Source organism: Strix aluco, chromosome 33, assembly GCF_031877795.1.
Source record: "Strix aluco isolate bStrAlu1 chromosome 33, bStrAlu1.hap1, whole genome shotgun sequence".
Classification (NCBI taxonomy): domain Eukaryota; kingdom Metazoa; phylum Chordata; class Aves; order Strigiformes; family Strigidae; genus Strix; species Strix aluco.
In genome coordinates this window covers 3,093,670-3,120,918 of record NC_133963.1, presented here as the reverse complement: position 1 = coordinate 3,120,918, position 27,249 = coordinate 3,093,670, and the positions used below count along the sequence as shown (strand labels likewise).

At 53.4% G+C, this 27,249-nt stretch overlaps 1 protein-coding gene across 4 annotated transcripts in view; it reads right to left on the bottom strand.

Moving 5' to 3' along the window:
- Positions 1-26,255, bottom strand: part of LOC141917022 (leucine-rich repeat and fibronectin type III domain-containing protein 1-like protein) — a 40,581-nt gene extending 14,326 nt beyond the window's left edge. For 2 of the 4 annotated variants that reach the window (XM_074810060.1, XM_074810064.1), the window contains exon 1: positions 26,027-26,255. The gene's annotated coding sequence lies outside the window, so the exon portion shown is untranslated. Of the gene's footprint in view, positions 1-7,651; positions 7,685-19,374; positions 19,421-26,026 lie in introns of those variants that run through there. The other 2 variants (XM_074810061.1, XM_074810063.1) reach the window with 2 other exon arrangements.
- Positions 26,256-27,249: the final 994 nt, after the last annotated feature.

The following is a 27,249-nucleotide window of genomic DNA, read 5'->3' as shown; positions in this document are numbered from 1 at the left end:
TCGTGGCCTGGAGCCGCCCCTCGCTGGGCGCGGGCCAAGCCCACGCGGGGTCCCGCTGCCACGAGCAGAAGGACGGGCGGCGGGAGCCACTGCCGGTGACTCAGGCTGGAGCCTTCTGCGCTTTGAGTCACTGTTGAATCAACGTCGGGTTGGGGCTCCAGGTGTCGCAGCGCTGCCTTCTTAAAAACAAACCCTTACGCCTCGGCTCCTCTCGCCCACGTTGCTGGAAGAGGGGAAAGGGGGATTTTTATGAAGCAAAACACCAAGTAGCGAAGCGTCCACCTACCACTAGATGTTCGAGACGAGGTGTTACCAAATCCACCGCTGCCACTCTTTAACCAGCCCAAAGTGTTTTACAGTTGATGACAGCTAATGACACTTATAACGAGGCTGGCAGACAATAATTTCATTACAAATCCCATGCCACCACCGTTCCCACCATTCAGAATCTAACAAGCATAAAATTGCACGCTCGGTATGTACGCAGGCAGGTATGTCATTACTCTGACAAAGAAATGATAGTATTTGTAGACAGTACGTTAACAAAAGAATAATATTCAGATGAAAATCACCTTTGGTTCAATATGAAGAAAGTGGGTTGCATAGAAAATACGTCTCTCTCTTTTTTTCTACAGAAATATTTCACTCTTCTCAAACTCCCTTTCTTCGCGGTGGCTGGGGAGAGTCGCTGAGCGATGGGTTTGGGGGGAGCCGCTGAGCGATGGGTTTGGGGGGAGCCGCTGAGCGATGGGTTTGGGGGGAGCCGCTGAGCGATGGGTTTGGGGGGAGCCGGTGAGTGATGGGTTTGGGGGGAGCCGCTGAGCGATGGGTCTTGGCTGTAACCCGGCCGCTCTCCTCCTTCCCGACTCTGGGCTGGGGAGCAGAGACCAACACAACATCAAGGTTTTCTTTTTTTTTCCCCCTTTATTCCTTCCGTCGTTACATGGTGCAGAAGAAAACAAGTCACCCCTCGGTGGGTGCCCGGAATTTAGTCCCTAATAACAGGGAAGCTGCTTTAAACTGTTTTGGCAAGACGGTGAGTGAATGTCTTTGCTTAAAAGACATTTTTGCCCGTCAGCTGCCGGCCCGCTCGTTTGCACTGAGGAGTTAACGGGAACATTCAGATGCATCGGAACAATTCATTTGTTGCTGGCACTGACAGGGGTAAGCTTGAGAAAAATCAGTCTGCTGGGATGGAAACACTCTTCTGGAATCCACTAAATTGTGCTTTATCAGCCCGTCTCTGCGGCGCATCACCGAAAGCCATTTTGTGAGCCACCGGGGAGTCTCCTGCTGACGCTGGCAGGGATCCTTCCTCACTCTCCCTCGCAACTGCTGGTTCATCTCCGGAGAACACGCAGCTGCCTTTATCTCTGACACATCTGGGCGTTCCCACAGCAGCAGCACCTGGAGGGAACAACGGTCCCGGGCTGCGAACGGCATCGGGGAACCGCGACGCACGTTCCTGCGAGCGTCACAGCACACCTCACCTCGGGGCAGGGCTGAGGCACGGCCAGAGGACCGCTGGGTTTGAACCGCTCAACAGCTTTTCTGTTTGAGGAAAACCACGCCAGGATTTCGTTACCAAAGCAGCATCCCAAATCCCAACTCGTTTGGGAGCCCTGCGAGCTCTGCTGCCGCCACGCAGAGACAATCCACCGTCTGCAGGGACAGAGCGACCGAGGAGCCTGAGGATTGGGCTCTGCTCTTGCCACACAAGCGTTCAGGTTTTATTCAGGATTTCACCACCACCTCTACCTTCCGCCCTGCTGCTGGGACTTAAATCCACAGCAGAGCTGCGGGGAGAAAAAAAAACCCAACAAGCGCCAGTCTCAGTCGTGCGCTGCACAAAGTAATGAAACTGTATCACAAAGAGACGCGTTCTCGCCCAGCACGCGGCGGTTTCCAGAGAGACTTATAAACCTCTCGGCATCAGGATTAATGACTTTTTCTTTTTAAAACTGCAATTGTTGAGAACAATTGTGCACAACTTACTGTGTGCTCCTTTCCTCTCGGCTCGCAATTTCTTTTATTAGCTCGAAGCAGGATCTCTCTCTACCGCCTTCCCTGATTAATGCAGAAAATCAGAAAGCCACAGGTGCCGCGAAATCAGGAGTTTGTGGGAAAAACCTCCTGGCTGAGCACACTTGTCAGGGGATGCCAGCTCCACCGGCACGGCGAGAAGAAACAAGCCCATCGCAAACACACACACACGGCAGATGTCGAGCTGGCGCTTCCTGCGCCTTACCCCGAGGGCCAAAGTCACACTTTTAGAAGTGAAAGGTGTTCCTGAGCCTTTGTGACAATTCCTGACTCGGCTGCTCTCTCCTCGATGGCCAAACGGTTTCACTTCCCAGCCCAAAAGCGCAGAGGGTCGGTGAATCGCTTCCAGTGATCGTTCACCCAAACACACCCGCTCCCCGCTTCGCCTCCCCCCAGCCCCTTCGGGTCGCTGCATCCCCCCAGGCCCGGCAGCGGCGGAGGGTTTCCCATTGTTGAAGCTACGGACACCACTCGTCATCCAGGGGGGATTATTAATCAGTCCGGGCTACACATGGACCTACCCAACAGGCTCTACCATCATCCTTAATTTGCCTTAATAACTGGGAGGGTGTTCAAGCAGCATTTCTGTGCTGCAGATATAAAACTCTTCCAGCAAGGCAAGGAGATGTGGAGCAGCAATTTGATCCAGCTGCAGCTTGCTGGGTCTATATTCTAAGCCGATACGCTAGTTCGAAAAATTCATGGAGATAATTAACAGACTCTTCACATACAGCCCCAAGATCTCCAAGCTGATGTGCCACCACACGGTGGTGTGCATGAGTTTTAGTCCAGCTCACCCGGCGTTTGTCACTGGCCAGAGCGGGCTGGAAGGCTGATCCGCCGCCTTGGAAGGACAAAAAGGAAGGCAAAAGTTAATCTAGACTGACATTTTTATTCAAAACACAAAAGATACAGCAGGCTGGGGAAAGAAAAGGAACCAGCGTGGTGACCTTTGTAGATAAAGGATTCAGAAGCGTTGGAGGGAGGGGAAAAAAAAAATAATCAAGCTCCTCAAAGGTTGTGGCAAACTGAGCATCAAAAGTTACCGCCGTTCGCTTCAGAAATAAATGTGACATATTTAATTAGACAATAATCTGCTTAGAAGGCTGCTCTGCCCTTTTTCAAATGCGAGTGACCCCTCTGCCACAACAGAGACGATCCTTTCGCATCGCAGCGGATTCCCGACCACTAAAGCGTCCCTCAGATACGACGCGGAGTTCAGCTTCACCGCGGAAGAACAGAATTAAGAGTCGTTTTGTTGCTGAGGGGTTGGGGGGGTTTTTTGCGATCTTCCTCTACAGGAAAACTGGAGTGCTCTGGCAAGGCGGACGGACGTTGGGGCAGATTTTGGTTGTGGGGTTTTTGTTTGTTTGTTCTTGAATTGGGTTTGTTTTGTTTTGAATTGGATGATAAAACGACGCAACGTCTTCTTGCTGCCGGGGTGCGCGACACCCACGGTGGGAGCTGTCGGTGAGGGCAGACGATTTACGAGGGCCAATTAACTCTGGTTTTGTAGCTTATCTTGACTTCTGCGGGAGGGAACGGCAGCTTCTCCACCACGAGGTAGTTTGTCTTTATGACCCAAACAATAATAAACCAACAAAAAGGCTCCATTTCAGAACAGGGCTAAGAAATACCGACGGAAACACCCTCGCTCCGACACCGCGATCTCCACCCCGAGCGGGAGCACAGGGGGGATCCCAGCAGTTAATTAATCACCCACCATCTACCATGGCTGCTGCTGCAGAGCTCTGGTGTAGCTGAAAGGAATTTTTTTTTTTTTTTTTTTTTTTTTTTTCCACCAGAGAAATTCCTTAAGTGACAGCGCTTGGAGACAGAGTATTTTTAGAAATGCGGAGTGTGCTGCTGAGCATCTCCAGTGAATGTTTAATCAGCGCTCAGGGAGCCTGGCGGGATGTGGGTTACAAATGTTTGTATCCCAATATAGCTTTATTGTCTTAATTTTTTTAAAAATACACCATATTTCTTCTCTTTATCTGAGGTCAAGCCTGTGACTAGAAAAAGAGGAGGAGAGCGCCTCTTACTTAACACCCCCAGGTTACGTCATGCCTCACCTGATTCTTCTAGAAATTCGCTGTAGGTGCGGCCATCAACGGGGCGCATCAGTAAGTGCAGCAAAAGAAACGCTTTATTCCACTTAAATTGGAACAGATAGTCCACGCCGCCAAAAAAATCCACAACATTAAAAAAACAACAGCACACAACAATTTCCAACACTAAGAACTTACCTCATTCAAGAGGAAAATGAGCTGCTGCTTCAGGGCAAGAGCGAGTGCCACCATAAATATTGGATAAGGGTCTCGCTGCCCTCATTCTCCCCAAAGCCTCTACAGTATGTGAATTAATATTCAAAATGGAAGATATTTGGAATTGTCCAGCACGCAAAGACCACACAAGCACCAGAAAGTTCTGATTTTTCCCCCCAGCGTCTGGCAAGCGAAGGGGAGCCCAGCTCCACACCCATCGCTCAGCACAAGGCCCCCACGGGCCGGGCGTGACTGGCGTTGGGTGGGAAACGCTTTTTTTGCCTCCGTGTAACCCAGAGCGGGTTGCCACACCTCTCCGCCACTAAACACGCTCCTCCGGGGCTCTCGTGGTGTTGGTAAATTCTCTCCCTTTCCCCATAAATATTTTATTTAACTGCCAAGGTCTGTCTTTATGCAAGGGAAGGATCGGCTATGCCTGAACCACTCCCGACATCCTCAGACCCTCATCCCTCTCCATACGCACCCAGCGGCGGCTCACCCGACCCCACCACCCGCTGCCTGACTCTGCTCAGCCCCTCGGCCTTCTCCAAGGAGATGTTCCACCTCTCCTGACTATATTCCGCGTGGACACGAGCAGGATCTCGGCTCAGGATAGACATCGGCCTGTCAGAGCGGGGCCAGAGGAGGCCACAAAGATGCTCCGGGGGCTGGAGCACCCCTGTGAGCACAGGCTGAGAGGGCTGGGGGGTTCAGCTGGAGAAGAGAAGGCTCTGGGGAGACCTCAGAGGGGCCTTTCAACACTTCAACTTCTAAAAAAGATGGGGACAGGCTTTTGAGTAGGGCCTGTAGCGATAAGACAAGGAGTAATGGTTTCAAAACTACAAAAAGGGGAGATTCAGATATGAGGAAGAAATTTTTGACTCTGAGGATGGTGAGACACTGGCACAGGTTGCCCAGAGCGGTGGCCGATGCCCCATCCCTGGAAACACTCAAGGCCAGGCTGGGCTCTGAGCAACCCGATGGAGTTGAAGACGTCCCTGCTCGCTGCGAGGGAAGGGTTGGTGACCTTGAAGGGTCCCCTCCACCCCAAACTATTCGATGATCTACTGCATAAACCAAGGTAACACACCCCAAGCGCCCAAGCAGAACGCTAAGGAGATAAAATTAATACAGATCTCCCAGACCACGCACCCCAGAGCTCATAAACCAGCTCCAGATGCCAGGCTATCCACAGGCCTCATTCCCATTAGCGGGAATTATTTATCCTGCCTGTACAAAACCCACATTACACCGACGACATTTCAAACTAAGCAGCACACGGACATTTCCCTCAAGGATCCATCAAACCCAGCACCTGAGAAACGCCGGCGCCTCTCTGGTCCGCAGCTCAGCGTCCCGGCAGGGATCAGGCAGGAGCAGAACGTTCTGCTCAGTAGCAAAACCGGACCCAAAACCTCCCAAATCCAGGAGGACTGGCCCAGTTAAAATGCCACACCTATTTAACAGAATTTAAATCACGCTGGAGATTTCTGCGAAGTTGTTTTCCAATGAAGCAGTGGCCCTCAGGAGGGGAATTCCCTTGTTTAGCTGCAATTCTGTGCAAACGAGCCTGTCCCTTCCCCCTCCCCTCGAGTGACCAGGTGAGCGCACACCCGGACCCGACGGCGACTCGGATTTTGGGGACTATTCCCTGCGTGTAACAGTTCTCTCCCACCTTTCCAGTTGTTCTTCCTCCCCGCTCCCCGTGGAGCCATTCCAAAAAAACAGAGCTCGCCCCTCTGCTTTATTTATTTTCACATCATGTGTCTTGGTAGGGCAACATAAAAAAATATAAAAAAGCCATAAAAAAGTGCCCTAAGAGTTATAAACTGTGAAGTTGATTATTCGATGCTTGCCGAGTGCTGCTTTTAAAACCAGTACTAAGAGAGGGCCCAAGCAATGAGGTTTTAGTGCTCGTTGAAGGTAACAAACCCTTCCCCTCGCCCCCAGCAGACAGAGCCGTTTCCCTTATTACAGCACAGCAAGACGGACACACTTTTATTTACAGACCCTGGAAGTTGTTTTCCCGCTGCCTCGTCGCGTCCGGTGTAAGTCTGGCGATTTAGTACGTGATTTTGTTAGTTTTATGCTACTAGAGAAATGAAGAGTTCTCCAGAACACAGGTGTGCCAGAAACATTAAGAAAAACGCCAATATCTCTTCATTATGGGGCAGAGGCGGTGGAAATCTTGGTTCTAGACATCTACAGTCTGTTCATGAACAAAAACCTGTGAGGTGAGGCCGTCAGGAGCAGGGCGAGCAGGAAAAGCGATGGGCAAATACAATCCCATCCCCTACGGGTGCAGAGTCAGGGCCTGCAGATCTTCCAGGGCTTGCTGGAATACGGGGCTGAATTGGTCCTTTCTCTTTTTTTTGGGGTGTCCAGACAACCAAAACGCTGCCGAGAGGCAAAGAGGAAATTCCATCCTAAAAACCAGCCAAGAGCCTCCCGCAACGGCTTCGCGCCAGGGATCTCGTGCCCTTGCTTTGGTTTAGAGTTTTACCAGCCGAGCGAGTTCGACGCGAGGTTAATTAGTGCCAGGGGGTCGCTGCTGGGGTCACCGCCACAGGGGCATGAGGAGTCACAGTTCTGAACCTGCTGTTGGCCCTACTCCAGCTCCCCGGCACTGAACGGCCGCGATATGTTTTTTTTAATCGCAACGTAACTTTGACGTTTTACCGCGAAGCGGCCGCAGGAAGGGTTATCGCGAGTCAACAGCTAGATGGCAACATAAACCAGAGGCGCGGGGAAACGCTGAGGAATTTCAAAACCTCTTAAAAAAAACCCCACCTGTCGGTCTCCAAGCTCCTGACTCATCTGAACAGGGTGAAGGTTCAGCTCAGGCCTTGCCCGAGGTCTGATCAGAAGTTTAATTGCCTTCCTGAGGAAGGCAGCGAGCGGCCGCGGGTGGGCTGAGCTGGGAACAGCAGAATTTAAAGCCCAAGCTTCAGAACAAGTCCCGAGTGGGACAATATGGAAGAGGATGCCTTAAGCAGATCAGCTCCTCCGCGCCTACGTTGGGCAGGACTAAGGGGAGTTTTGGTTGTGGCAAGGGTGAAGGTGCTGGAGCCCCACGCCGCGGGATCACAGGAGCCGTCGGGGAGGGGAGCGTGTTGCGCCCAGCTGAGCTGGCTGGAGCTTCACCTTCCCACCAGCAGCAGTTCGGAAATTATATTTGTTCATCATTTTCAAACCTATGGAGCCCCTAATAAATCACCTGGGCTTCACAGTTTGAACAAGGCGGCTCGTTAAGTCAGCAGGAAATCTGCAGCTCGCAGCATTTCCCGACCTGCTTGTAAACAAGCTAAAAATGCAAAAAAATGCAAAAAAATGCAAGTCACCTTCCAGAAAACGGCGGCCGTCTCTGAGATCGCGTTCAGAGGGAGAGAATTCTTCTGTGACCAACAGAATGGACCCGATCCTCAGGAATCCCAAGACTGCAGACAAATCACCGGCACGTTCTCTGTGCTAATTCTCAAAAGGTTGATTTCATTTTGGTGTTTGCTGCCAATATTTGGTCTGTGCTGCCCACAACGCCCGTCAGTTTGGGTGGGACTCACCAAAAGGCTGCAAACGCTGTCGCTAGGCTTGGAGCGGCTCTGCAGGCCCAAAGGATTCGGACTCTGATTCTATTAGAAGGATTAAAACGAAGCAAGAAGACTCACACAAAACAAATCCTTTGACTGCCAGCAAGAGAAGTGAAATGTTTCAGATGAAGAGTTCATAAGAGCTTGAGCAAAATGTACTGGGTTTGAGGTTCACAGCAAGACAAGATTAGAGAGGAATTAAGCAGCACTAAAGGTGATTTCCTTTCCAAAACTCATGCTCAAATCCAGAGATACTCCGCACTAACGCATCACCCTTTGTGAGCACCATAAAAGATTTAATAAACCTACAGAATTAAGGGGCTTTCGAACCAAAATAACAATTTCCTTCCCAAACTCTCTGACACAGCAACTCAAGCACACAAAGAAGAGTCAGAATCTGGAGAACGTCTGAAATAGCGTTAACGGTCAGCACCTAACAAAGCTTCTCCTAAACGCTGCGCAGGCTCAGCGCTCCTTGGGCGCCTGGTCCTCAGAGCTACGGCCTGTGGAAGCCCCGCCAGGACAGATCTCGAAGCCACCGGATTTCATGGTCTTCCCCGTCTTCTACTTTGGTAAGCAGGTTGTAAAACAGAGGAAAACGTCTGCTGCCGAACTAGGTGATGCCGAGAAGCGAGGATAAAAACAGGGGACAGCTGAAGAAAGAAGAACCCAAACTTTTCATATTAGGAACCTGAGTCTTCCACATCTAGCAGGTTTCTCCAGGATCTCTGAAGACAAGATCTTCTTGTTGTATGAGGAGCGGCTGAGGGAACTGGGGTTGTTTAGTCTAGAGAAGAGGAGGGTGAGGGGAGACCTCATCGCCCTTTACAGCTACCTGAAAGGAGGGTGCAGAGAGCTGGGGATGAGCCTCTTGAACCAAGTAACAAGTGATAGGACAAGAGGGAATGGCCTCAAATTGCGCCAGGGAAGGTTTAGACTAGATATTAGGAAGCATTTCTTTCCAGAACAGGTAGTCAGGCGTTGGAATGGGCTGCCCAGGGAGGTGGTGGAGTCCCCATCCCTGGAGGGGTTGAAGAGTAAAGTTGACTTAGCGCTGAGGGATCTGGTGGAGTTGGGAACAGTCAGTGTTGGGTCAACGGTTGGACTGGATGATCTTCAAGGTCTTTTCCAACCCAGATGATTCTGTGATTCTGTGCTTCTGAACCTTGCGCAGAGCTTAGACACAAATCTCCGACTGCAGGACTCTCCAGGTGCTCGAGTCCCGCGCGTGGCACGGGTATGTATTCCCCTTCCTTGCTCAGATGGAAAAGTGCCCAGGTTAATCTTCCACGCTGCAATAACCTTGTTTTATCTCCGGCGCTTGTCTCTTCCGTGCCGTTTGTGCACACGCAAGCAGAACCTCGCGGCGCTATCAAAATAAGTAATAATAGCGTGGCTTGTTAAGGGAGCGAGCCGCACTCAATTAGTCTGAAGGCTCGTGTCTCAGCGAGGAAAAATAAAGTAGCTACAATTTCAAGATCAAGCAAGATCAGACCTTTTCATTACATCTTTAGACTCTCAAATTCAGCTCTCGGAAAACCAGGGGCTCTTCCACCAAGTCTTAAGGGAAAAAAAACCCCTTTGTTTGAAGTTTTCGTGGATGGAACATTTTATCTTCTGAATTGTTTCTGGCAGAGAACCCATTCCTGGTATTATGCCGAGTACAAACAGAACAATAGACAAACCAAATCCCAACAGGAATTTAAGGACTTGCACAGTTAGACTTAATAAATGGCTGCACTGCTCCAGTAAATCTAGGTTATTGCTGCAGTTCTAATTGTACCGAATATCTCCTAAACATCATTTATCTTCTAACAGTATCCTTCGCAAAAAACCGCGCATGGAGCAACAATAATAAAAACAACTCCCTGTGGTTGAGAGTCAGAGGAGATGACAGCTCAGGCCTAACAAACTAAGCTCAACTCTGCAAACTACAGATGTTTAAGAGGCCTGGGGAGGAGCGTTCATCCGGAACGCAAAACCGACGGCAGCCCCTGTCTAATTGACTGCAGGCTCAGCAGAAACAAGGAGTCGTCCACTCTCGAGATCCCTGGTGGACCCCAGCCTAAGGCTGACCCAGCTAAAAATCTGCAACCTGAAGTCATCCAAGACACTGCTCGTGCCAGTCCCCTCTCCCGTGGGCAGACTAATGTAAACTGGGGGGGGGCTGCTTGGATGCAGAGCGCCTGCGGCACATGCTGCTCCCCAGCCTCCAAAACCCGGGAGTCAGACGCTGTCTGGGAAGGAGCTTTGCTCCTTCTGGGCAGGGCTTTGCTCTGGGGCTGCCGCCAGAGCTGGGTCCCAAACCTGCTGCGCGGCGCCACATTCTTCTTGCAGTGACAAAGAAATAAAAATCCTCCCTCTGTTAAGCAACACTCATGCGCCCTCAGTTCCGAGCGTGTCACGTTAAATACCATCCTGCCAAGGGCAAGATGAATTATCTAAATGCTATAATGGATTAATGATCCTGGAAGCAGAGGGTAGTTCAAGGGCCGGCGCGGGACAGACAGACACGATCTCATCATTCTGTTTAAGAGAAGGATCCGAGTCCCATCTTTGACCGATGCAAAGGAAACGTGCCCATTTCTTTGTACGGAGAGCAAAGAGGTCACAATTTGCAATTTGTGGCGTATAATTACCGCGGCTGAAGAGGGCGAGGACGCGAGTCCATGAACAGTCCTGGAGTGCATGGAGGGTGCTCCAGCTGAAGGATGCTCGTTAAGTGGGGAGAGAGAGGCTGGGCGCCGCCGGGCAGTACGTGCTGAGCCCATGCCGGACCCCTCAGCGTGACCCATGACGAGCCAGCGAGGCCACAGCGAGCCCGCAGCAAGCCCACAGCGAGCCCACACCACTGCTAGCCGCTGCCAGCAAGCGCTGGAGGCCTTCTGCTCTTTTCCTCCATCTCAAAATGACCCCTCAGCTCACAGCCAGGTGCTAATTTGGGATCACAAGTGCCGCGTTAACACATGAGAAGCACTATCCAGGCTGCAATCCTATGAAATTACAGTGGCGAGGGCTCATTAAGAGCCCTTTAGCAACTTCTCCTGCTCTCTCATAAATGATTATATCACCTGGAGAAGTGTTAATGAAACCCTTGAAGTAAAACTCTTCTGTTTTCCCAAGCAGAGAAGACGGCGCAGGAGGTGAAGCTAAACCCTTTCTCTTTATTATTTAAGGACACGTCAGTTGACCAAACAACCGAGAGCCAGTGAAGTTCTTGACCCCGTGGTACCCGCGGAAGCCCCGCGCTGGGGTGGCAAAGGTAAAACCAAGGTCTCTTCCAAGCCCGCACGCTTGTGACAAGTGCTACCCGCTGGGGTGAAGGGGCTGCCTCAAAAAAGGAGAGACTGCACAGTTTTGATAAACATCATAAATCTGGCAAGCCAGCACGCTTCCTCTGAATAAACACGATGACAAACTGGTGCCTCATCTGGCCGCCTCTCAACACATCCCTGTAGGGCATCACAGCTTATCCGTGTTCCGCAGACCCCAAAATCTCTGAAGCTGGTTTAAAAGCGGCACCTCCTGAGCAGAAAAGGAATCAGAAGACAATGCAGGAGGCTGCCGGGCTCGCTAGATGTGCACCAAGGTGAGCCTGGGCTCTCTGCGGATGTGTCAGCACCAGCAGTCGCAGCCTCCCTCCGCGGGAGATGGAGGAGTTCAGGGCCACGGGAGGAGGCAGCGCACTGGAGGAAAATCAAAAACTCCCCTGATGGAAGCGAGTGTCGCCGGGTGACGTTCGTTCCGGAGCCCCTAGGAGACACCGTTCAGCTGGAAGGACAGTGGGGAAGGTCCTCTCAGGCTGAGGTCCCAGCAAACCCACCGAAGGCTCTTCAGGGATTCCATCCCCCTTCAGTCCCAAAACACTCGCGTTTCTCATCTTGCTTCACCATCTGTGTGGGTGAGTAATGTCCCATTATTGAATAATAATACAGTCTCTAGCACACAGAATAATTTATTTTTTTTCCTGGTTTATTTACTTTGTTTCCCCATACCAAGGCTGGATTTTCGGTTGTCTAATACGTTAAATATTTTCTTTATGAATTTCACATTTTTATGATGTAGGGAAATGTGGAATATGGATTAAATGCCTGCCACAAAGCACAAGCCAAAAGGAAAGTTAAAAAAAAAAAACCAAACAAAAGACAGAAAACTGCTGGGGAAGGACGGCTCAATCTGTGACTTACAGCAGTGATTTACTTTTCATTCTGAAAAAGGGGAGAGCACGCCACGCAGAGGTGCCGTCATCCAAACCACACCGCCTGTACAAGCACACAAACTGTTTAATCTGCATTACATTCCTGGCAGATTATTTAAACCGCACTTAATCCTCATGTGACCACTTTTAATCCCGGTTTAAATGGCTGCGGATCAGGATTAGCCAACTCCACTCGCCTGCAATGCCTGCGTGCATTTTCACTCTGCACAAAATCATCCACTTGGGGATTTATTTTGCTTTAACTCCCTCAAAGTTAAAGCCAATTAGCTAATGCCACAAAGCTGCTGGTTTAAAAAAAAAAAAAAAATTAGAGGGAAATCATCTCAGCTCTATGGGAACCAGCGCATCTCAGCAGAACCCCACGGAGGGGACGGGCAGGGCTCCCCTCACGTATTACACCAGCAGCTGGAGTCACCACGTGGGAACAATTGCGAGGCCAAGCAAGAAGAACCAGCTCCCATCTCCAAACTCCCAAAACCAGGCGGAATGTCCTTGGACCATAAGGACAACGTCTGGGATTGTTTTGAGGATGAATTATTGGACCACTTGGCAAAGTGACTGTTCACTTACCGACCTCGGCAATGGACCTGACTTCTGAGCGTCCTTAGAGCCACCTGCCTCCATCCTGATCCTAAAACACCCACCCAGAGGTCACCGAGGCCCCTGCCCAGGTTAAGACCCTTCCCCTGAGCGCGCGGAGTGGTAGAAGCATTCACAAGCTGTATTATAATTGTATGCTAATCACTAACCAATCAGTATCTAATAGGCGTGGTAAGTGCTAACTCCTGGGTTTTGTGTATAAAAGCAGCATGAAGACCTGCTGGTGGGGGGCTCGGTTTGTGGGAAGTCCCCCGAGCACCCAGCCTGAATAAATCCACCCTCTCTGCTGAGCGGGTTAGGACGGGGTCACAGAATCACAGAATCACAGAATCGTCTGGGTTGGAAAAGACCTTGAAGATCATCCAGACCAACCATTGACCCAACACTGACCGTTCCCAACTCCACCAGGGCCCTCAGCGCTAAGTCAACTTTACTCTTCAACCCCTCCAGGGATGGGGACTCCACCACCTCCCTGGGCAGCCCATTCCAACGCCCAACAACCCGTTCTGTACAGAAATGCTTCCTTTCCGGGGGTCACTGCTTGCCGGGCATGAAGCCGCTTTTTGGGTGAGAGGACGACACCCCAAACTCTTGACCATGCTCATGGAAAACCACCAGGCCCATGACCCCTGAACCAGCCCTGGGATGTTCTCAAAGCCCGAGTTCCAGCTCCATCGCGGGGCTTTGGAAACCCGTGGCAGCCCTTACGCAGCCCGCGTGTTAAAGCCTCTCCCAGGGCAAGGTTCTGCCTCCCCAGGATGTAAGTCACCCCCTGAGCTGCCCCTCATCGGGCAACATCCTCTTCTGGGAGCTGCAGCGTCGCCCCATCGCCAGCGGGACGAGCTGACACCGCTGACAGGTACCAGACAACTACACAATTACCCCGAACTCCCTCCTTTTGCTTTCCCGGGAGGCCAAGACGTGCCTTCCCTCCGCGTTCATCTCCGTATTCCCTTGTACCGCTGAAGAGCGGCAGCGGTTTTCTCTCCCCCCTTCCCCAAAAGGAGAGGAGCGTCCTTGCAAACAAAACCCAGCTTGGGCCACGGCTCCGTCCCTCTCTGCCTCCGACAACCATCTCTTTGGGTCTCAGCTCGAGATTTGTTCCCCCCCTCCCCTTGAAATCCATCCTGCCCCAAAGGGTAACAAACGCCTGGACAGAATAATCCTAGCGCTGGATTTTTGCAGCAAATACCATCTGGGGGATGGGGGGGGGGAAAGAAGGGGGGGGTGTGTGGATTTAAAAGGGAAAAAATTAAGAAAAAAAATTTGAATCCCTCCAATTCCCTCAGACATTTTACTGAGGGATGCAGATGCAAACTAGAACCATCCAGCACAAACATATATCCTGCAAGCTTTTAATAACATAATAAACATGTAAAAAACGCTGCTTTGACAGTCTCTTTTTCAGGAGGATTTGATAAATTGGTGTTTAAAAGGCACAATTTTAAAGGTTCATTTTAACACCATCTAAAAGGCAGCAACTATTGTATTACATGGCAGTCACTGGTGAATCAGCTTTTGTGAAAACCTTTGCAAACAGCTGAAAAGAAAGAAAATGAGATAGAGAAATAATGACTATTATATACGCAAGAAAGCAACTTTAAAGATGCAGCGTGTATCAGGAAAGGCATTACCATCCTCTTGTGAAATTCAAATATGCTTTGAGATGCAGAAAAGTCTTTTTTTTTTCCAAAAGCGCCCAGACAAAGGCAAATAGCTCCTGATAGAACGTGTGCCAGGGAGAAAATGTAAATGTAAGAGCAGACCTGGAAGTCTCGGCACGATCTTATCTCTCAGAGCGTTTTAGGGGAGGATTATATTCCAGTGAGTAAAAAGTAATGAAGAGTGTGACACCGGGATTTACCGTACCCGAGCAGAAGCTTCTGGATGCCCCAAGGGTCGCCACAGCTGAATGAGCTGCATTTCAGCAGCCAGAATCCTCCTGAACCGGCCTCGCTCTCGATCTTCCCCAGACCGTGGCTGTAAGCCTTGGACTGAGCCAAAAAAAAAAAAAAATTAAAAAAAGAAAAATCGTGCTGCTTTTCCGGCGGGTTAAGACTTGTGCAGGGAAAGCTGCTTCTGCAGCAGCCGTCGGGACGAGGCCGGACGGTCCTGTCGGATTTATTTGGGCCCAGCCTCGCCCTGTTGCTTCAGCCTGTGTCTGCTCCTCGTGCAATCGTTACCCTTGACCTTCCCCGCCGCGTCCGTCGCTCTCCCCGGATCCCAGCCGCTGCCTTCGCCGCCCAACGCAGCATCTCCCGCTTTTCCCGCTTTCCCCAGATTTTATCAGCGAACCCCGAGAGCTGAGGCAGCTTCCTCACAGCTGCTGGAGGCCCGTGCGGAGGCTCCTCCAAGCCTTGACCCCCCCCGGCACCTCCAGCCCCACAGCGCCGCTGCTCACGGGGGGGGCTGGTTCAGGCCAGAAAAGCTGCGAATGAGCTTCGGCTCCACCAGCTTTGCCCAAAGACGATCAACCCCCGTCTGCAAATCGGATTTCCGCGTCATTAATCGACTCCGTAGCCCACCCCTCCCGGCGCCTGGGGGCTCTCCGGATGCTGCGGATGCATCTGGAGGCCGCAAACGTTGAACTGCATTTTGATGAACGCTCTGGCCTCTTCCTCAGGCCCTGACGCTCCCGGGCTTAATGGCGTTATCACCTTAACGCTGCTCGGAGTTATTTCTCACCGCGTGACAAGGCGAGGGAGAAAGGTGCATCAGCAGCTCCCAACCTGCCAGCCCGGAGGAGCCTCGGCTGCTCCTGCTCCTGCCTCAAAGCCCAACGTGGGGAAGCCCCGGCTCTGCGTCGGCCTGACACCCGCTGCTTGCCAGGGGAGGGGAATATTCTTCCTGGAAATATTACTCTATCAAGTACTCCCTCCGGAGACGCCCTGGCCCTGGAAAATTTCCTGCTAAATGTGCCCAAAGCGGCGACAAGACCCACAGCTCTCACCAGGCCAATGTATATTCACATAAAATAAATCCTCTCCCCAGCTCCATACTGTGTAACCACGGGAAAAGCCACTTTAACCATCCACATCTCCATCTGCCCTTCTCCACACCACCCCCACAAGATATTTGCATATTTATTGCATATTTATACAGCGCACCTCAGTGGGATGCTCCACGTGCCACCAACAGACCGTTTGGGCTCCGCGTCCGCGCGTCCTTGCGTGCGACACCAGCCCCAGCCCCACACACAAACCGCCACCCCCCGCCCCGCAGAAAAGCCACGAGAGTCCCTGCGGAAGAACCGTCACCGGGCTTCCTCCAGGCGCTGCGAGCTGGCCACCGGGCTTCCTCCAGGCACTGCGAGCTGGCCACGGCTGCTGAGGCCCGTTATTCCCTCCCATGGGGTCCTGCCAGGCCACACGATCTGTGTATTTCATCGAGTCTCTGACGGCGTGGCCCAGGAACCACTCGCCTTTCAAAACCTGCTTTTGCTGAGAAAACAAGACGTTACGATGTTCCGTTTGCCGTTTTCATGGACCGCAGGGAAAAAAAAAAAAACGGGCAAAATCATTTAAAGACCTCTGCTTCCACTGGACAGTACGGAATTTCCCTACAAATTGGACACCGTCCCCCCGGTTTAACGCTGTGGGGCTCGTTCCCGTCGCCGCTGCCCCGGTACATCCGTGAACCGCGGGTGCCCCGAGGTCTCCAGGCGAACGTGCGGAGCTTTGAAAGATCCACTTTGACGCTTCTTGGTGAGCGTAGAAGCCGCCCAGGTCCCAGGCGAGCTTGCGAGGTCCTGCGTGTCCATCTGCAGCGCAGACCATGCGCCGGCGACTTCGAAATCTTCCCTCTCCTCCCGCTGGCGACTTGGAGATGCTGAGGCCAAGGGCAACGCTCGGCGGAGCGCTGAGGCGTTCCCAAAGGTCACGGCCACGCGGCCCGCGAGCGCCTTGAGGATCGGGGTAGGGGGTGGGAGGGCAACAAGGTCTCCTGTTAGCAGAGGAAGGGAACACTTCTTCCTCAGCGCCAGCGTCCCCGGAGGAGCAAAGGGTTCGAGGAGTCCAAATTAGAGAAGCTCAAATTAGAGAAATCCAAATTAGAGAAGTCTCCGAGCAAGCTGGCAAACATCTCCTGCAGGCAGGGAGCTGCTCCCGCGGTAATTCACTGGAGTGCAGCTGCATTAGCGCGGCTCCGCACCCAAGGTTAATTATTTCTGGCTCCGTCAGGGCTGATTCACCTCCCGGGGATGCTGACGCAGCTCGGCTCGGGCAACGACTCCGAGGTCTCTGCAGCACACGCGCTGCCCCGCGCAGCCCTACCCGCAGTGGCTTTACTAGTTTTAGGGAGCGTGTCGACCATTAAAGCCAATTTTAGCTCATTTTGCCTTAAAAGAAAGGATCCGTGCCCAGACACGGGGGCTCCAGGGGAAGACGCTGCCCACCCTCCGCTTGCCAGAGCTGCGGAGTTAAGCAGCTTATGTCGGGCAGCGGCAGCTAAAACAAATCAAAAACCACACAAAAAACGTGCCCAAACCAACCCAAACCCCACCACACACACAACCGCGTCCTCACAAAGAAGGAAAAAAAAAAAAAAAAAAAAAAGGGACCGCCCTCCCCCCCCCAAAAAAACCCAACCCCCACCCCCCCACGCCAAAGCAGCACATCAGAAGCCTGACAAGGGCTGGGGGGTTCTCACTCCTCGGGTGGGGCTGATCTACATTTTAAAGCAAAAACTTCAAAGCTCAGGCTGCCAAGAATCTCCCAACAGGCTCCTCCCCTCCGCGCCCCGCATCCCGCTCTCGCTCTTCCCGTCCTCGCCCAAACAAACCCCCGATTCTGAACTCCCCTCCCCGACCTCGGGGCCACTCGGTGTCATCTCCAGCTCATTTTTAGGGATTTTTGTTTTGCTGCAAAACCAGAACCAAGGTGGCTCCCTCAGCGACACCGAAGCAGTCTATATAAGTAACATCGACAACATTTGTGGCAAAAAAGAAGATTTCATTCCTAATTAAGTGAAGGAGGAGGACCAGGACCCCTAAATGCCAGTTGAACAATTCACAGCACCTCCGTTCTCTGCATCCTCCACTTTTCCGCCCATCTCAGCCAAACGCTCGTCTGAAATCTGTAGGTTTGCCAACGAACTCCCCGTCAGCGCTCAGAGCTCCGCTAATTAGTAAGGTGTGGGTGCTGAATTGGAAGTTCAGGGGAAGAAATTATGAAATTAGCCAACAGGAATGAGTTTGGAAACTGCCGACAGCTCAGCGCTGTTATGAAAATATTCCTAGAAGAGGCATTTTTCTTTCAGAGAAAAGCGAGGGAGCGAGCGAAGCACCGACCCTCGGTTCGGTTCATGCAGGAAAAACCTCCGGTTTCATTTGTTTTTCCCATTCTGGCTCCTTTAATAGAGCTACTGATTTCCACTGCTTGGGTATGAGTAGTCAGGGGGTGGGGGTACCCCCTCTTTTTCTCTGATGGATCATAATTTGCAATTCAGATCTTAGTTACAGTGACTCAAGGAAGAGCCTTTTCATTTTAAAAAAAAAAGAGCAGAGTTGGAGGAAAGAAACAAATTCAAGGCTTCAAAATAAGAACGAATTGAGCTTCCAACAAGCGCCACAAGCTTGAGGAGACCTTGACAGAGGAGTGGTGTCATGAAGAACCAAAGCCTTGTCAAACCTTTTCTTTGTATTTCATTTTTTTTCCTTAATACAAGTAATTCCTGGGCAACCCATCCAGTCTAGCAACCCTCTGACCTGGTCAGATGTCTAGAGAAAAAAAAAAAAAAAAAAGGCAAAATTCAACAAGTCACACGCTGCTGACATCAGTCATCCCGAAATATAACTAAAGAAAAATATTTCAGGGGTAAAACTTGACCTCAGGACACACGCCCAGACCTGTGCAATGGTAACATAAGTATTAAGACAAAAATTGTATCTTGGTAAAGAATCGGAGCCTGAACAGCTCCAAATATTTACGCCTGGTAGGACGGCGCTGCTGGGCCACGCGCCGCTTGTGGCCACCCCTAAGCAAGAAAAGCGGCGGTCGGGGAAGGTTTAATTCCAAAAGGTAAAGCAAGGAAAAGCCAGAAGGTAAAGAAGCTGCAAGAAAAGGCAACAGCAGTCACAAAGGTCCCTCTCCTACACATCGCGGCCAAGAACGGGTCAAGAGCAGGGTCAAAGAGCTGCCTTCAGAAGCAGCTACAAGCTCTTTTTTATGTCACATTCATTCGATGAATAAGGCCAATTCCTTCTGGCACAGGATCCTCCCCCCCCAAATGGGTCTGGGCTGTTGCCCATTCTCATGCAAATGTCCCTCCGGGGGCGAATGAAAACCAGGGGGGGCCCAAGTGCCAACACAGGCAGCGCTGGGGCAGCTCGAGGGAACCCAAAGGACGGAGGGGCTGTGTTTTGGAAGGAAGCACTGTCCCCCCCCCCAAATTAAAAATCTTACCATTTAGTTGCTCCCTGGTGCTCTGGCAGTTGAGCCTGATGAGAAAACATCCACAAGTTCAACCTTTAAACCCGAAATCCACCTTAAATCAGGATAATTTAACCAGCCTAGACCACACCTTTGATACAAAAAAAAAAAAACCCAAACCAACCAACCAACACCAATCATATGAAACTAAGAACACATCCTTGAGGCTAAATATAACCCGGAAAGCCAGCACTAAGCAAGCACAACCCAGACAACTTAATGCTGATGACCTGGTTTAGTGTCGCTTGTGTGTGTCGCGTTTCAGGGCAGAAAAACAAGAACAGAAGAAAAATGTGTCATCGCAGCAAAATCGGTAGCTCTGTAATAATGTCAGCGCCGCACAATAACACTGTTCTAGGATTTCTCTCTTTTGCTGACGGCATAAATAATCCAGGGGAGTTCAGCAGAAGGGATCTGCTCTCAGGTGAATTGAGGAGTCGGTGATTTCAGACACAGAAATGGCTTCTAATTACAGCCGGGGAAGGGAAAGCGGGGCGGAAAGAAAAACGGCGGAAAGAATCTGGCTGCTTGTAGAAATGCTTGAGAGGCTCCGTCCGCGTCCGAGGACGTGCCTGGTCCGTCTGAAAGGCCAAATCCAAGCAGCAGGCCCAGCTCATCCTCCCCACGCTCCCAACGCTCGTGGGCGAGGAGGGGGCTGCGCTTTTTTATGTTCCTTAGTGATTTTATACAGAAGATCCTGAAGGCTGGAAGCATCTCGAACCCGCTCCGGGCGTAGTTTGCCTGTTTCACAGACATCAACCCTCAGGCAAGCTGCTATTAGCACCAAAAAAAAAACCCCTAAACCACACCCAAAAACCCCAAACAACTTCTTAAATTCCAGCTCTGGTTTAATGAATCATTAGAAGTTACAAAAATAATCAGCGGCTGGTAGATGGAACAGCCTTCCTCCAGACGGCGTTAACCCCCGACGGGGAGCGTGGAGCTCGACGTAGCGCTGTTCATCCCACACATCTCATTTTCCAGCTTGAAAAAATGGAAATTACATCGCGCTGAGAACCCTTGTCTAATGAAAAAAAAAAAAAAAAAAGAGCGTCCCTGACAAGCCATGGGGGGAACAAGAACCCCTCCAAGCGCCCTTGCGGCCGTGTTGGGCGTGAGGGGAACCCGCGCTCTCGTTGCACTAAAAGAAGGGGGTTTGCACATATTTTAGCCTCAGCAGCAGCTGAGCAGGACAGACGGCGGCTCCGAGCGCGGCTATTTCCGAATTTGTGAGAACGTCACCCAGGGAACCGGTGCCAGGAACCGCGCTTGTTCCAGCTGGAAACAAAGAGATTCCATCCCTCGAGTCTCTCGTGGTGGTGAAGCGGAGGGAGTCGGAAGAAGTAGGTTCAGTTCTAGCAACAAGTCTGAACCGATCAGTGGTCTAAAACCACAAAGACAAGGAAATCTGTGGCGGCTGGACCCCGCTGGTTTTCACAGCGAAGAGACGCCCGCGGGCCCTCGACGGCGGGAGCCCGATGCCCTTTGGCCGCGGAGCCCCCCGGCTCCCCAGGACGCTCGGCTGCTGCGCAGACCCCGCGGACCCCTGCCGGCCTCGCCTCTCCTCGGGGAGAACAACCTCCGTCCCCCCCGGGCACGGCGGGGCGCAGACCGGCCGAGGGTCACCCCCCGCTGCCAAATCCCATTTCCTCAGCCCTTTTTTCAGGTCTCGCCAGGAGACGGGGCAGGGTTTGTGCTCGTCGCCAGTCTGGTTTTGCGTACGCCTACCCGCGGCGTTGCGCGGACGGATGAGCTCTCGCTCCTCGTGTTACGGGGCCAAAGGACACGAACCAGGAGCCACCGGCTGTGCCCCGGCCAGCGCCGCGCTCGGGTCATGGAGCTACACGACCTCCTGTCCAGACCTGGCGTGCCACCAGCACCGAAAAACAGTGTTTCCCACCGTTATTTATGATGCAGAGCCTAGCACAGAGCACACCCAGAAAACACGGGATTTTAACAGCTGTTACACACCAGGAGTCCACAGAATAATTCAGGTTGAAACGGGACCTCCAAAGGTCATCTAGTGCAACCCCCACGTGGCGCTTCCCTCTGGCTTCAGGCGTGACCTGAAGCGATGGCTAAATCCGATCCCTTCTCAAAGGCTGTAAAATGAGGGGAAAAAAAAGCCCTTTCGGAACATAAAGGTCATCTGGCAAAATAATCAGTCAGCCAGAAACACAACCAGAGGGACCAGCACAGGCCTGGAGGGTCTTCCAAGACGAAACCAGCTGCCCCTTCCAGCTCCGTCGTACACCTAAAGCCACCCCAGCAGCTCCATCACCCTTCCCCTGCGACACGCAGACGATGTTTTCCCAAGACGCCGATTCCCACCCAAATGTTCCTCCCTGAGCACCAACACACGTTTCACCCCCCGTGGGTCCGCCACGGCCAGCACATCTGCCTGCGCTTGAAACCAACTCGCTGACGTCGCTGAACCGGATCCCGGAAGATATTTTCCGATCAATACACATTATTTTCAGCACAGCCAGGGCTCCCAGCGTTCATCCCAGAGAACAGAGAAGCCGATACACCTCCAAAAGACAAAGCGTGTCCACCTAAGAGTGGATTCCACCTCACGTTAGACACCACAAAAAATAAAGCCCGCCAGTGACGTGCGCACAAGCTATTAACTCTTAGTACAGCGATTTAGAAGCTTTTTTAACAAGCTGCCTGTCTGCCTCCCTCCCACCTCCTATCGCTTCCGCTCCCCCCCACAACTCCAGAACTTCCCAGCTCATGAAGTTCAAAGGCAAGCGGAGGTCAGCGCTACCTGCCCAAGGCAGCACGAAGTATCAGACTGGTGAAGCGCACAAGTACCACGACCTGCTCCGAAACTGCTGAGATTTGGGGTGCTGAGGAGCTCGTGGAGTCACATACAACTGTTTTGATGAACTTAAAGGTAAGAATCATGCGGATACACCACAAAATGCTTCTCAGATACTCTAGGAAGCGCCTTATAACGAGCTGCTAACACCGGGCAAGACCAAAGTTCTGCAGAAACTTCCCAGGTTTATATTTAAAAGCCTGGCTGAAGGCGGTTGGGTGTCGCAGAGCATCCACGAGAAATTAATAATTCGGCTTTGAGTAAGAAAAGCGAAAGCACGAAGCGCAGCGAGAGGAGGAGAAGCTCGGTCTGCGCAGGATGGTGCTCGCACTGATCTGCCAGAAATCTGGTTTTTATCTCTTCTAAGGGACAACCAACACGCGAACAGGACAGTGGGGCAACGGCAGGAGCGACACACGGGAACCAGGTGGGGATGTCGGGGCACATCTCCTCCACCCGGCTGGGGAGCCCCAAGACTGCGGCGGGGACACGGGGGGTGACACTGGGTTGGGGGGGCACCTCGTGGGGACGGGATGGGGGGACCCCAATGTAGGGGGGGAATGGGGACGCGGAGCTGGGACGAAGGTGGGGGAGAGTGTTGGGGACAAGGGGGTGTCGCAGTGTTGGGGGGCATCAGGGTACCCTGGAGCTGGGGGGATTTAGGGGTCTCTGGACATTGGAGATGGGGGGGACCCCAAAGTGGGGACAAGCGACAGGGACAATGGAGATGGGGGGGACCCCAAAGTGGGGACAAGTGAGAGGGACAATGGAGATGGGGGGGACCCCAAAGTGGGGACAAGTGAGAGGGACAATGGAGGGCCTACGTGGGGCCCAGGGGGGGACGTTCACCTTCATCCCCACCACGACCACCGTGACCTAAAACTCTCCTGTGGTGGGGTGCAGGGACCAGCCGAGGCTCGCGCTCGACCTGCAGGCGCCACGGGGAGCGTTTCAGCTTCTGTCCACCCGTCTCCTCCGTCGTGCCCAGACTCTGACCGCGCAAGGAGCCCACCTGGGAAGCCACCTGCATCATCCTCAGGGTGCTCAGTGTCTCCGCGCAGCGTCCCAACCTGGGGCGCACAGACAGTATCGGGGGGGGGGGGAAAAATCTGTATCCAGTCATTTAATACCTAATTAATTCAAGCAAATTATATGGTTTTTATAAAGGAGGGAGTAACCTGATCAGCCTGATGATGCTGATGGGCCAAGAACCTGCCACCACGGCATTTCATTGACAGTCTGTAGGAAAACCCACTCCTAACGCCCACCGCCAGAACGGGCGAGCGGAGCTGGGGGAAAGAGATGGGAAAAGCTTGAAGTTCCCTGCCTGGTTTTTTGCATCTTCTAACGAAAAAGAAGCTTTTGCAAGAAAGGGGAAAAAAAAAACAAAACAAACCCAACCTCCAGGAGTTAGGACGGGGAATTTTCAGGTTAAAAAAACCCCACCCCCACACAAAACCACCCCACAAAACATAAGTCTGCAATTTCTTCGCCCATACCAGGAGCTTCATCTACGAAGATCCTTTTTCTCAGGGTGGGGAAGGGCTGACTGGGAACAAACCTCCCTCTGGACAAGCTCTCCCCTCCGAAGGGGGGACGCCGGTGGGTACAATTACTTCTCTTCAAAGCTAGACTTCAGCCGTCCCAGAAGAACATCAGTTCTGGAGAGAAACCAAAACCTTCCATCACCAAAAAGGCCAAGAGGTGATGAGACACGTGACGTGGGACCGCTCCGGGCTTCTTGGGGAGCGTTTCTCAGAAACAATCCACCCCGCTCACGTCAACCCCAGGCAGGGCAGAACCTGCTCCTCCCGAGCAGAGAGTTTCGCTCGAGGCCAATGAGGGAGCTGAGTCCTCTGCTTCTGCCTCACCGCCAGCAGCCAACGCCAACTCAGCTTTGGGCTAGAAACTCGCTAATTTAGGGTTCAACCAAGCTGCTCCGCAGCGCAGCGCTCCCGGAGACCTTTGTCTTGCAGCCACCCAGGCCCTTTGCCAGGTCTCCGGAGGATCTGGTGCCCAAGGATGGTGGATCTTTCCAACGAGCAGCTCTCCAGCAGCAACGAGCTGGCTGCAAGAATTATTTAGTGGAGTTTTCTGGCAGCAAGGGGAGAGGAGAGGATCCTAACAGCCCTTTTTCTAACCTAACAGTTTCCCCCTCGATGAACCCACGTCATTTGGAGCAAGAACAGGAACTCCACGGCGCACAAACCACCAACCCTGGAAGCGCAGTTGTGAGCCAACGGGCTGGCAGAAACTCCTCGCTGAGGACGCCCAGGACTCACCTCCAGCTCACACCCCCAGGTGGGACGTGACCTCCCCGGGGGGCAACCAGGGGCTCCCTAAACACGCCGCTTATTTCCCACGGCAGATTTTGAACAAAACCAGCGGCGACCTCAACTGCAGGGGTGCGTTTTCCCACCTCGCTCGAGCACCATCCGCGTCTAAAAACATCCCGACAGCTCGGAAATCAGCGCAGACCTGCCGGCCCTCCGAGCGAAAACCGGCTGCGGGGGTGAGATTCCCCCGCCCGCCCCTGGGAAAGTGGGGGGTCCAGCGTGCGGCAGCCCCGTTCCCACGTGTATCTCCCCAAAACCGGGCCCTCTCGTGGGGAAGGCGGTGAGCGAGAGAAAAATCCGCCAGCAGCAGCCGAGCCGGTGGGGAGCGGGAAGAAAATGCTGCACTGCCTGCGGCGACGCTGGCAAGCTCGGAGTTACCCAGGTTACCAACCTGGAAAATCATACCGGAGATTAAGAACATGTAATTTCTCCCTAAATTATGGGAAATGGGGAGGGGGGGGGGAATAACGGCCAGTTGCTTGTGAATTATGATCATCCAGGCACATTAAAAAATTGAGTGTTAAGTGCAACTGGTCTCCACTGCTGGTTTTTTTTTTTAAAAAAAAAGGACTGTAGAAGGTATTTTTAAGGTTTAAAAATAGATTAAGTACCCTACGTGCTTCATAGCAAGAGTTTCCACTCAGAGCTGCAGAATGCAAAAAAAAAATAAAAAATCAGCGACTGTGGGAGATTTTGGGGCGCTTTTAGAGCAAAACATCTTCCTTTGCTCAAGCACAGCCCCGTTTTCAAACGGATTTTCGGGGGGCGAGGCCGCCGGTCCCTGCGCGGAGGCGGAGGTTTCCTCCCGCTCCAGGAGGCTCCGTCCGGCTCCCCGCGCTCTTTGCGCTCCTTGGGCTTGCGGGGAGTCACCCCGCGGTCAATGACACCGCGGCCACCGCAGCCGCGGCCGTTCCGCACCCCGCATCCCCCCCCCCCCCCGCCCCAGGAACCGCAGCCGCGGCCGCTCCGCACCCCTTGAGAACCGCAGCCGCGGCCGCTCCGCGCCCCCCCGGGCCCGGAGGGTTGTTCCGCTCCGGTGCCAGCCCGGGCTCGCCGTGGCCTCGCAGCCCCCGCCCCGCTCCGCGCCCCCCCCCCCGGGCCGGGCTACCGCGCAACGGCCGCGCCGCGCTCAAACCCCGCAACGGCCGCTGCACCCCGGTACCGCTCCCGGAGGCGCGGAAAAGGGTCAAAATCGGTGAAAAGCGAAAGGGAAACAGCAGCGCCCGTCACTTCACGGCTCCAAAGCGCGGTCGGGCCCCGCGGCCCGCGGAACCTCCGCCGCAGCCCCCGCGGCCGGGGGTGGGTCCCCCCGCTCCCTCCTCGGGGCGAAGCGCTAAAACCGAGCGCGGCGGCAGCGGCGGCGGCATCTGACAATGACACTGCAATTTATCAAAAACCGGGGTGGGGGGGAGAAAAAAAAATAAAGAAAAATAAGAATAAAGCACCACAGCAGCGCTCCGAGCCGGTCCCTCCTGTTTTATTCTTACCCCACGCGATGCCGAGAGGGTTAAAAGCCAGAAAGTCCGGAGGACAAATACTGGGGGGTGCGGGGGGGGGGGTGGCAGCGATGCTCGGGGTAAAGGAGAACGGGGGGGGGGACACGACACCGCTTCGCCCCGCTCGCCGCCGGCTCCTTCCTGGCTGCATCCCCCCCCCGCCGCCCACCGCGGCCGGCGAATCCCCCTCCGCACCCGCGGAGCCCCCGCGCACCCCCCGCCTCACCTCTCCCCCGGCGAGCCTAGAGGGGCGGCGCAGCCCGCATCGCTCCGGCCCTTCCCCCGCCGTCCATGGCCGGGAACGCTCCAGCTCCGCCGTTTTCCCGGCGGAACCACCCGCACCGGCGGAGCCCCCCGCACCGGCGGAGCCCGGCGGAGCCGCTGCCGCAGGGGCCGCCCCGCCCCGGCTCCGCGCAGCGGCGGCGGAGGAGGAGGAGGATGAAGAGAAGGAGGAGGAGGAGGATGAAGAGGAGGAGGAGGAGGCGGCGGCACGCCCCGCCCCACGGCCGCAGCCCCGGTGCGGCGACCGGGGAGGGGAGAGGCGGTGCCCACCCGCTCCAAGTGGTCCAGAGCTCCTCAGTAGCCCCCGGGGCCACCCCGGGGAGGGGGACGCAGTTGAGGAATTAGGGGTGTTTGCTAATTGCCTGTTAATTACAAGGTGCTGGCAGGTATGGAGAGTTAAAAAAAAAAAGGCCATAAAAGGTAAAACCGGGGTTAAGTGTCTTTGTTTGGTCTTGGCGAGGCTGGGGGGTGGCGGGCACTTCTCCCCCGTGACAAGGGGTAGGATGAGAGGAAAGAGCCTCAGGTCGCACCAGGGGAGGTTTAGATATTAGATATGAGATATTAGGAAAAATTTTCTTTATCAAAAGGGTTGCCAAGCACCAGACCAGGTTGCCCGGGGAAGTGGTTGAGTCGCCGTCCTCGGAAATGTTTAAAAGACGTGCAGACGCGGCGTGCCAGGACGTGGTGGCCTTGGCGGCGTGAGCTTCACGGTTGGACTCGATGATCTTAAGACCCTTCTCCAGCCCAGATGGTTCCGTGAGTCTCGTCTGGCCCGGAGCTGGGGATCATCTTGGGGGGCTTCAAAGAGCCGAGCTGGGGCTTGGACGGCGCCTTGCGTTGGGTTGGGTTGGGTTGGGTTGGGGTTTGTGCAACTCCAGGAGCGCAAACGCGGAGCGGGGAGGTTGCTGGGTGAGGGGGGGGCGCTGAGCGGGCCCCCGGGTCGTTGGGCTGCAGAAGGGGTCTCCGGCAGCGAGCGGGGGTGTAGAAGGAGGGTGGGGGTGGAAGCAAGGGGAGGAAAAAAAAAAAACCCCAACCCTGCAAAACCCTCCCCTTGCTGCGCTGGAGGAAGCTTTAGTCAAAGCAACGACAAATTCTCCAAATCCTCACTTCACCCCATGGGATTTTTAAGCATAATGGAGGTAAAGACTGTGTTTTGAGGGGTTTTCT